Genomic DNA, 11095 nt, shown 5'->3' on the forward strand with positions numbered 1-11095 from the left:
CCTCCTCCTGAACCCTCCCAAGCTCCTACTCACTTCCTTTAAAATCACTAAATCACCATTAACCCCACTCCATGCTATTTTCATTGGACTTTTGTATATATTAATAGTTAACTAAATGTGAAGCAATATAATCTGGAATCAGACTGCCTAGATTTGCATTCTCATTTTCATCACTTCATAGCAACTTGAACTGCATTTTAAGAAAACAGAAAAATAACTTGTCTGTGCCTCAGTGTCTCATATATATAACTGAGATAATAATAGCATAAGATTATTATGAAGATTAAATGTTTTAGCAAATTTTAAATGCTTAGATCAGTGCCTGGCACAGTGGGGGAGGAATATAATAAATATTAGCTCTTATTATTTTCAAGAATCTTTCATGGATATATACTGATCAATATTGATATTTACAGCTTTATTTGTGAACCTCAAATTTGCAATGATTTACTCACATATTTATAATTTTTGAAAATCTATATACACAACTGCAATATGGTAGACTTAAATACATTGATCAGCACTGCACTGAAAACATAAAATGCTGGATAAAATATTTTAAAACCTTAGTGGATGGATAAAATGGCAAGGAATTAAAGAATAGGCTTCCCCAATGGCTCTGCAGTAAAGAATCCCCCTGCCAATGCAGGAGACATGGATTTGATCCCTGGGTCAGAAAGACCCCCTGGAGAAGGGCATGACAATCCACTTCAGTATTCTTGCCTGGAAAATCTCATGGACACATGTGCCTAGTGGGCTACAGTCAATAGGGCTGCAAAGAGTTGGACACAATTGAGCGACTGAACATGCACCCATGCAAGCAAAAAACGTAGTAAAACTGAAACCTAGAGGGGAAAATAGAACAGTGAGGTTCATTTAGGCCTTGAGTCCATTTGCCAAACGAGGTGAACCTGAGTTTTTCATTTTTTACAACCCTTGAGGGCCTGAGAAGTAAGACTTAAGCTGAAGCATCTGATAAGAAACTATCAGACCTAGAGAACAGACTATGGACATGGGGAGAGGGGAGGAGGGGGAGGGGGAGATGTATGGAGAGAGTAACATGGAAACTTACATTGCCATATGTAAAATAGATAACCAATGTGAATTTGCTCTATGACTCAGGGAATTCAAACAGGGTCTCTGTAACAAGCTAGGAGGGTGGGATGGGGAGGGAGCTGGGATGGACGTTTGGGAGGAAGGAGACATGGGTTTACCTATGGCTGATTCTTGTTGATGCCTGACAGAAAATAACAAAATTCTGTAAAGCAATTATACTTCAATTAAAAAATAAATAAATGTAACAACAAAAAAAAAAAGAACAGAAACTCTCTGCAAATAAACATGGGACTCTAAAGAACAACACTCCCAAACTAAGAATAAATTAGTAATGATCCCTAATCTCCACTGAGACTTGCAAAGAAAACTGCTTATCTCAAATTTATTTGTAAACACAGCTGGCCTTCATGCGGGTTTATAGCCTAAATTCATACTATCTGAATGGAGCAGAAAGCCTCAAGCCTATATGCTTAAATTTTCAACAACTTTATGTACATATATGCACAGTATACTTAGCAGCTGTGTGATTATGAGTAATGGGATATTTTAAGGACTTGCTTTATGAAAGTTCTACAACTGAAGTTGACTTTTCTTTTTATGGATATAAAATTACATTTTTTGGTATATCTTTTTGTTTGTTGATATTACTTTCCTAAACATGAGCACAACTCTTTTTCTACCTATGGTCTTATTAAGTAAAGTTTCACTCCTAGCAAATATCCATGTATTGTCTAAGAACCATTATAGAGGCACCCAACTAGGAATCTGAATGAGATAAACTTGGTTATACCTCCTCTTCTTTTTAAAATGTAAATTATATTCCATTTCTCTGTTTCTCTTCCCCATATTTAGGAAAGTGTCAGAAACAAAATTTTAAGTTACAAAATTGAGGCTACTGACACAGGCTACTTAAATTGAAAAAAGTAGGGAAAACCACTAGACCATTCAGGTATGACCTAAATCAAATCCCTTATGATTATACAGTGGAAGTGACAAATAGATTCAAGGGATTAGATCTGATAGAGTGCCTGAAGAACTATGGATGGAGATTCATGACATTGAACAGGAAGACAGTGATCAAGACCATCCCCAAGAAAAAGAAATGCCAAAAGGTAAAATGGTTGTCTGAGGAGGCCTTCGGAGAAGGCAAGGCACCCCACTCCAGTACCCTTGCCTGGAAAATCCCATGGACGGAGGAGCCTTGTAGGCTGCAGTCCATGGGGTCGCTAGGAGTCAGACATGACTAAGCGACTTCACTTTCACTTTTCACTTCCATGCATTGGAGAAGGAAATGGCAACCCACTCCAGTGTTCTTGCTTGGAGAATCCCAGGGATGGAGGAGCCTGGTGGGCTGCCGTCTATGGGATCGCACAGAGTCAGACACGACTGAAGCAACTTAGCAGCAGCAGCAGAGGAGGCCTTACAAATAGCTGAGAAAAGAAGAGAAGCTAAAGGCAAAGGAGAAAAGGAAAGACATACCCATTTGAATGCAGAGTTCCAAAGAATAGCAAGGAGAGACAAGAAAGCCTTCCTCAGGGATTAATGTAAAGAAGCAGAGGAAAATACTAAAATGGGAAAGACTAGAGATCTCTTCAAGAAAATTAGAGATACCAGGGGAACATTTCATGCAAAGATGGGCACAATAAAGGACAGAAATGTTATGGACCTAACAGAAGCAGAAGATAATAAAAAGAGGTGGCAAGAATACACAGAAAACTATATAAAAAAGATCTTCATGACTCAGATAATCGTGATGATGTGATCACTCACCTAGAGCCAGACATTCTGGAATGCAAAGTTAGGTGGGCCTTAGGAAGCATCACTGTGAGCAAAGCTAGTGGAGGTGATGGAATTCCAGTTGAGCTATTTCAAATCCTAAAAGATGATGCTATGAAAGTGCTGCACTCAATATGTCAGCAAATTTGGAAAACTCAGCAGTGGCCGCAGGACTGGAAATGATCAGTTTTCATTCCAATCCCAAAGAAAGGCAATGCCAAAGAATACTCAAACTACCACACAATTGCACTCTTCTCACTTGCTAGCAAACCCACTCCAGTGTTCTTGCCTGGAGAATCCCAGGGACAGAGGAGCCTAGTGGGCTGCCGTCTATGGGGTCGCACAGAGTCGGACATGACTGAAGCAACTTAGCAGCAGCAGCACATGGTTAGTAAAGTAATGCTCAAAATTCTCCAAGCTAGGCTTCAACAGAACATGAACCGTGAACTTTCAGATGTTCAAGCCGGGTTTAGATAAGGCAGAGGAACCAGAGATCAAATTGCCAACATCCATTGGATCATCGAAAAAGCAAGAGAGTTCCAGAAAAGCATCTACTTCTGCTTTATTGACTATGCTAAAGACTTTGACTGTGTGAATCACAACAAACTGTGGGAAATTCTGAAAGAGATGGGGATACTGGACTACCTGACCTGCCTCCTGAGAAATCTGTATGCAAAGTAATGTCTTTGTAACAAGAAATTTGTTTTAACATTTGGAGTGAATTTTTTAAACACATGTTTTGGTGAGATTTCAAAAATGAATATAAGGTAATAATGATATATACCATTTCAAATTGGAAACAACTAAAAAGATTTATAGATTTAAAAAAAAATAATCATCAAGTGTCTACCCAGAAGAAAAATCGTCAGTCAATAAGCTAATATCAGCTTTTCTACGAATGGGGCTTAAAATTTTATATGGATTCTAATATACACTTTGCTATATAACACACAACAATATCTCATTTGAAACTTGATACTCAAAATCAGTTCAAACAGAATTTGAATATTCAAACAAGACCAAAAAAATCAAATATGCTATAAAAATATTTTTTCTTAAAACTAGTTATTGTACCAGGGCAGCCAAAAATATTTTGTTCTAGAATTCATTTCATGCTGGCCTGGAGAAAATATTGTTGAGAAGCTGTGGTAGTCATGGGAACTGCTCACAAATATTCTGACTTTCTCTCATTCCAGGAATGTGCCTTTTGATTGTGCTTTTCTGCCTATGTGAAATTAGAGGTTGCCATACGACTTGCTTTAGCCAATAAAACATGAAAAGTGACATGTGTTAATTGTATTGGGGAGTTTTAAGAGCTAGTGAATGATTTGCCATTACCTTTCTTTATCCTCTGCCATGGCACTGCTCCTGATAATAACAGCTGCTCAACCTGGGTCCCAGACAAAGCAGGGCAAAGCCCCTAGTGCTGCCCCATTCTGCATACATACTATGAGTAAGAAATAAACCTTTGTGCTTTTAAGCCACTGAAACTATGGGTTGCTTTTGCTGAATGAGCATGAACCAGCCTTTCTTAATTAATAAAAAGTCTCTACAGAGTTTCTACACTTCTGTAGAACATTTGACCTAACCTGCAGTGCTTAACCTCTAGTGTTTAAGGGCTTCCCAGGTGGCACTCGCGGTAAAGAACCTGCCTTCCAATGCAGGAAACATAAGAGATGCAGGTTTGATCCCTGGGTTGGGAAGATCCCCTGGAGGAGAATGTGGCAACCCACTCCACTATTCTTGCCTGGAGAATCCCACAGAGCATGGTGGGCCACAGTCCATAGGGTCACAAAGAGTCAGACACAACTGAAGTGACTTAGCACACATAATGCTTAAATTCCAAATTAGAAGATCCAGATTCCGTATTCAGAAACATTTTCTCAGTGACACAAAATCTCAGGATGTGGTGCCAAGTAAAGCGGTAGAATTGTCTTTTCAGGCAGTGTTTGAGAAGAGAATGGTGTCTAATCTGGTTTAGGTTACAAGCTGCCTAATAATAAGGCATTATATTATATAACCACTCAAATTTCCTCCAGACTTATGGTTTTACACTCTTTAGTATAATACAATGGCTAGAAAGAAATAGGTCACAGAGAAAAGCAGAATGGTTCATATTCTAGGCTAATCAGCAAATTCCATAGAATATGTTGGTTATTTTAATATTCACAGTGACTCTTTAAAACTATTAAAACAAAACTGGTGAAGTATAACAGCCCTTTTTATAAATTAAAAATTAAGGCCCCAGCAGTGCCTGTAATGTGTATAGTGTAAAACAGTCACTTTTTCTTTCATTTAAAAACAAGTTTATCATTAATGAAATTCCAATCACTAGACTAGACCCCACAGATAGAAAGATAAATAGGAAATGGTTCCTATTCTCCAGGGCCTTATAGAGGCCCAGTAATCACCTAAAACTCTGATTACAGGACAATGTGTTAAATGCTATAGTTGAGGGAATATAAATATATTCACTTATAAATATACAAATATGTATTTAATACGTGTAAATAGTAAAGTAATGCTCAAAATTCTCCAAGCCAGGTTTCAGCAATACATGAACCATGAACTTCCAGATGTTCAAGCTGGTTTTAGAAAAGGCAGAGGAACCAGAGATCAAGTTGCCAACATCCGCTGGATCATGGAAAAAGCAAGAGAGTTCCAGAAAAACATCTATTTCTGCTTTATTGACTATGCCAAAGCCTTTGACTCTGTGGATCACAAGAAACTGTGGAAAATTCTGAAAGAGATGGGAATACCAGACCACCTGACCTGCCTCTTGAGAAACCTATATGCAGGTCAGGAAGCAACAGTTAGAACTGGACATGGAACAACAGACTGGTTCCAAATAGGAAAAGGAGTACGTCAAGGCTGTATATTGTCACTCTGCTTATTTAACTTTTATACAGAGTACATCATGAGAAACGCTGGGCTGGAAGAAGCACAAGCTGGAATCAAGATTGCCGGGAGAAATATCAATAACCTCAGATATGCAGATGACACCACCCTTATGGCAGAAAGTGAAGAGGAACTAAAAAGCCTCTTGATGAAAGTGAAAGTGGAGAGTGAAAAAGTTGGTTTAAAGCTCAACATTCAGAAAACGAAGATCATGGCATCCGGTTCCATCACTCTATGGGAAATAGATGAGGAAACAGTGGAAACAGTGACAGACTTTATTTTTGGGGTCTCCAAAATCACTGCAGATGGTGATTGCAGCCATGAAATTAAAAGACACTTACTCCTTGGAAGGAAAGTTATGACCAACCTAAATAGCATATTCAAAAGCAGAGACATTACTTTGCCAACCAAGGTCCGTCTAGTCAAGGCTATGGTTTTTCCAGTGGTAATGTATGGATGTGAGAGTTGGACTGTGAAGAAAGCTGAGCACCGAAGAATTGATGCTTTTGAACTGTGGTGCTGGAGAAGACTTGTGAGAGTCCCTTGGACTGCAGGGATGGAGATCCAACCAGTCCATTCTAAAGGAGATCAGCCCTGGGATTTCTTTGGAAGGAATGATGCTAAAGCTGAAACTCCAATACTTTGGCCACCTCATGCGAAGAGTTGACTCATTGGAAAAGACTCATGCTGGGAGGGATTGGGGGCAAGAGGAAAAGGGGATGACAGAGGATGAGATGGCTGGATGGCATAATCGACTTGATGCACATGAGTTTGGGTGAACTCCGGGAGTTGTTGGTGGACAGGGAGGCCTGGCATGCTGCAATTCATGGGGTCTCAAAGAGTCAGACACGACTGAGTGAACTGAACTGAACTGAAATATATTTAATATATTTAATTATATTATCATTTTGTATATATTATATTATCATTTTAATTATAAAATATTTTACTTCTATTAAAAATATATACATATATTTAATATATAAATATATATATTCACTTACATAAATATATTCAATTAAATATAGCTTTAAGTGATCACAGAGGGGTAAGAAAATAAGGAACAAGATATGTCAAAGAAGGCTTCCAAAGAGAAAAAAATCCATGTCATTAACTGGTGATGAAATGTTATGTATGTATGTATACCTATACATAGTGAGAAAAAGAGATACATATATACATATTTAAATTCAGATTTTAGCTACTGTAAATGCATGATGTATGCCTTTAAAATGGATGTGAAAAGGAACGGAACATTTTGGAACAGAAACAGTAAGGCATAGCAAGTTTAGGTTTATCAATTTTCAAAAGACACCTTAAACATGATGACCTCTGTCTTTGATAATTCAAAAGAATTGCATGATCCTAAAAGGTCTTGGGTTGTTACCTAAGGTTAGTAACCTTTAACCTCTGAACCTCAATTTCTGATCTATAAATTAGAGATAACACCTACACTGAAGGACTGTTCTGAGGATTAGGAATAACAAAGCATCTGGCATGTAGCTTGCAAATAATTTGCCTTCAGTTAATATCGGTTACTGTTATAGTTGTTGGATGTGTTATTGTTAGAAATAGGAAGACAAACTGAAACTGCACTGACCTTGAAACATGCTGTGGAAGTCATGCTTTTGAACTAAGCCTTGTCAGGACTTTGTTACTTATTATCTTTCTATTTTCATGTTTTTGTAAAAGTATGCTATAACTCACACACACAAATTTAGCATCTGGGTTCTTTGATTATTTGAATTTAGAATCAACAGGAGTTTATAGGTTTTAAGGAAATGAAAGGAGTAGAAGCAGAAACATGATAAAGTGGAAAATGGATGAGGAAATGAAGGATTCAAAGACATCTGGCAACTTCAGTCATCGAATCAAAATATTCATGGAGCAATGGTTACTGCTGGAGGCTTCTCCCAGGCATAAAATATCACAAGCATCTTTAACATTCCTTCTCCACTCTACAAGTAAGGCAAACTATTCCATAGCTAATAAGTGCCTGGGGTGGTTATTATTTTACCTCTTGGTTACATAAATTACTCAAAAATAGCACCCATGTTTTCTAAATATCTGTGCAATACTTTAAACAGTAGATACAAAATAAAATAATAAGAAATGAGAGCAGATATAATCTCATCTAACAAGCTTTTTATATGCACTCCATTTTGTAAAATAAGATGAGAACACAGTCAAGAGATTAGAATAATTTCTCTTTATCACTGAAGCTGATTAGGAAGTGAAGATTTAGCAATTAGATGGGTAATGTTATACATAAAATAACATCTGTGCTTAGAAACTCAAATCTGTATTGTTAAGATATGTTGAGAGAAAATTCTCTGTGGGTCTCTCATGTTTCTTCAAGTCTTGCAAGCAGAAGCACTGACAGGTTTTGTTCCAGACTGTCTCTTCAAGGAAGTTTGTATAGCAAACAACCTTGAAAAATGGGTAAAGTATCTTCCTGTGAAACGGGAGGGAAGAGGGCAGGGCACAACCTTTAAAAGACTGACAGAGCCAGAAGACATAGACATACACTGATTAGAACCAAATAGGTCCAAGATGGGGAAGAAGTCGACTTTTACTAGACCTTGAGCCTCAATATGGAGAAGGCAATGGCACCCCACTCCAGTACTTTTGCCTGGTGAATCCCATGGATGGAGGAGCCTGGTGGGCTGCAGTCCATGGGGTCGCTAGGAGGCAGACACGACTGAGCGACTTCACTTTCACTTTTCACTTTCATGCATTGGAGAAGGAAATGGCAACCCACTCTAGTGTTCTTGCCTGGAGAATCCCAGGGATTGGGGAGCCTGGTGGGCTGCCGTCTCTGGAGTCGCACAGAGTCAGACACAACTGAAGCAACTTAGCAGCAGCAGCAGCACAGCCTCAATATATGCTCATTATAATACATCAACAAGCTAAATGACACACCCACAGACACCATGACAGTTCCAAGGTTGACCACAAATGTCAAAAAGTGGGCAGTCGCCCAATTCCTGGAAATCCTCACCTCTTCCTCAAAATAGCTGGCATACTCCTCCTACTCATTAGTCTATGAAATTACCCACCCCTATAAAAAACTCTGTGGTGTTGGAGAAAACTCTTGAGAGTCCCTTGGACTGCAAGGAGATCCAACCAGTCCATCCTAAAGGAGATCAGTCCTGGATGTTCATTGGGAGGACTCATGCTGAAGCTGAAACTCCAATACTATGGCCACCTCATGCGAAGAGTTGACTCATTGAAAAAGACTCTGATGCTGGGAGGAATTGGGGGCAGGAGGAGAAGGGGACGACAGAGGATGAGATGGTTGGATGGCATCACCGACTCGATGGACATGAGTTTGAGTGAACTCCGGGAGTTGGTGATGGACAGGGAGGCCTGGCATGCTGCAGTTCATGGGGTCGCAAAGAGTCGGACACAACTGAGAGACTGAACTGAACTGAACTGAACTTTCTTCCTGTTGGGTCTGCAATCAGTATGGAATGGTAAGGCATGAGCACTCCCCCTTCTGACCTCCTGAGTGCTTTTTAAATGAGGCTTCTATTTATTAATTTTCACAGACATAAACCAAGACTGAGACAGATAACCAGGTTGAAGATACTAGCTGCTTCCCTGATAGCTCAGTTGGTAAAGAATCCGCCTGCAATGCAGGAGACCTCGGTTCGATTCCTGGGTCAGGATGATCCACTGGAGAAGGGATAGGCTACCCACTCCAGATTCTTGGGCTTCCCTTGTGGCTCAGCTGATAAAGAATCTGCCTGCAATGTGGGAGACCTTGGTTTGATCCCGGGTTGGGAAGATCCCCTGGAGAAGGGAAAGGCTACCCACTCCAGACATGACTGAAGATACCAACTACATTTCAAGGAGTGCAAAGAACCAATCCTTTAACAAAACCATACAGAGTTTTGGGTGGTGGAAGGAGGGCGGTGGGCAGGGAATGTTTTTGTATTTAGCTCTAGTTGCTAACTTTTTCTCACTTTCAGGCTGGTTATAAACTTATAATTAGAGCAAAGCTAACCAAAATCTAACATATTAAACAAGGGAGCTTTGCAAGCAATTTTTTCAAGTATTTTCTGGGACTAGCTCAGCACACATTTATTTCTCATAGTTATTTTATTTTGAAATGACTTGCAAGAATTCATTCAGTGTCATCCCTGCAGGGAACACAAACTGCAACTAGCATCAAGAGGAATTGTAATGTTAATTCCCTAAATACCACACTGTTAATTAATCTCAGTGAATAATAGGATTTCTGATGCAAATTGTTCTGATGTCATCCATTGCCTAAAGGTGTTTCTAATGATCTATGTGAAATGTCAGAAGCTATGCTTTAGTCACCATGTGATAGAGAATTTGGACAAACAAGCAAGGAAATCTGGTTGATCTGAAGTTGGGGGTAGCTGCTGCTACTGCTAAGTCACTTCAGTCGTGTCCGACTCTGTGCGACCCCACAGACGGCAGCCCATCAGGCTCCCCCGTCCCTGGGATTCTCCAGGCAAGAACACTGGAGTGGGTTGCCATTTCCTTCTCCAATGCATGAAAGTGAAAAGTAAAAGGGAAGTTGCTCAGTCGTGTCCGACTCTTCGCGATCCCATGGACTGCAGCCCACCAGGCTCCCCCATCCATGGGATTTTCCAGGCAACAGTACTGGAGTGGGGTGCCATTGCCTTCTCCGGTTGGGGGTAGCTATCCTGGGGAAATAAAATTCTTTCAAGTTCTCTAACAGGTTTCTGTTGGGGGTAGCTAGATCAACAGAAACCTGTTAGAGAACTTGAAAGAATTTTATTTTCCCAGGAGAGTTTTCTCTTCCTCAGGAGCAACTGCAATGAAATCAGGACAGACATGAAATTTCATTAGGAAGTAACTATAATGGACAATGAGTAATGTAAAACAACTCTGGTCATTTCTCTTCCAGGCACACTTCCAGGGAGGTTTGTTTTGCTGATTTTTAAGCAGGTAGTTGCTGAAGAATTCATCTTGGCATTGATGTTGCCATTTGAACATTCTGAAGAAAAGGATTCACACTATGTAGAATCAAATTTAGCAATCCAAACATTGCTACTGTTGCTTCTCATTTTTTTCCACGTTGTGCATCATTGAACTATGTATGAACAATAGACTGAGATATGCTACAGTGGATAAAATGCTTATATCCGCCTCATCTGATTGACTGCTGCCAGCAAAGAATTTCAGGTTTTTTGGCATTCTTCTTCGACTTCTTCAATTCTAAGCATTGATTTACCCCAAGAAAGTACAGACTAGGCATTTCTTTATCTACGGAAAACCTTTCTATCTTTGGGGCTGCACAACTGTGAGAAAGACTGTTCATTGCCTTTTACTATCCATTATCCCTTTCTTTCTTTTAGTATTAAGT

This window comes from Bos indicus x Bos taurus, unplaced genomic scaffold (genome assembly GCF_003369695.1).
Source record: "Bos indicus x Bos taurus breed Angus x Brahman F1 hybrid unplaced genomic scaffold, Bos_hybrid_MaternalHap_v2.0 tig00000152_arrow_arrow_obj, whole genome shotgun sequence".
In the NCBI taxonomy this organism is placed as follows: Eukaryota; Metazoa; Chordata; class Mammalia; order Artiodactyla; family Bovidae; genus Bos; species Bos indicus x Bos taurus.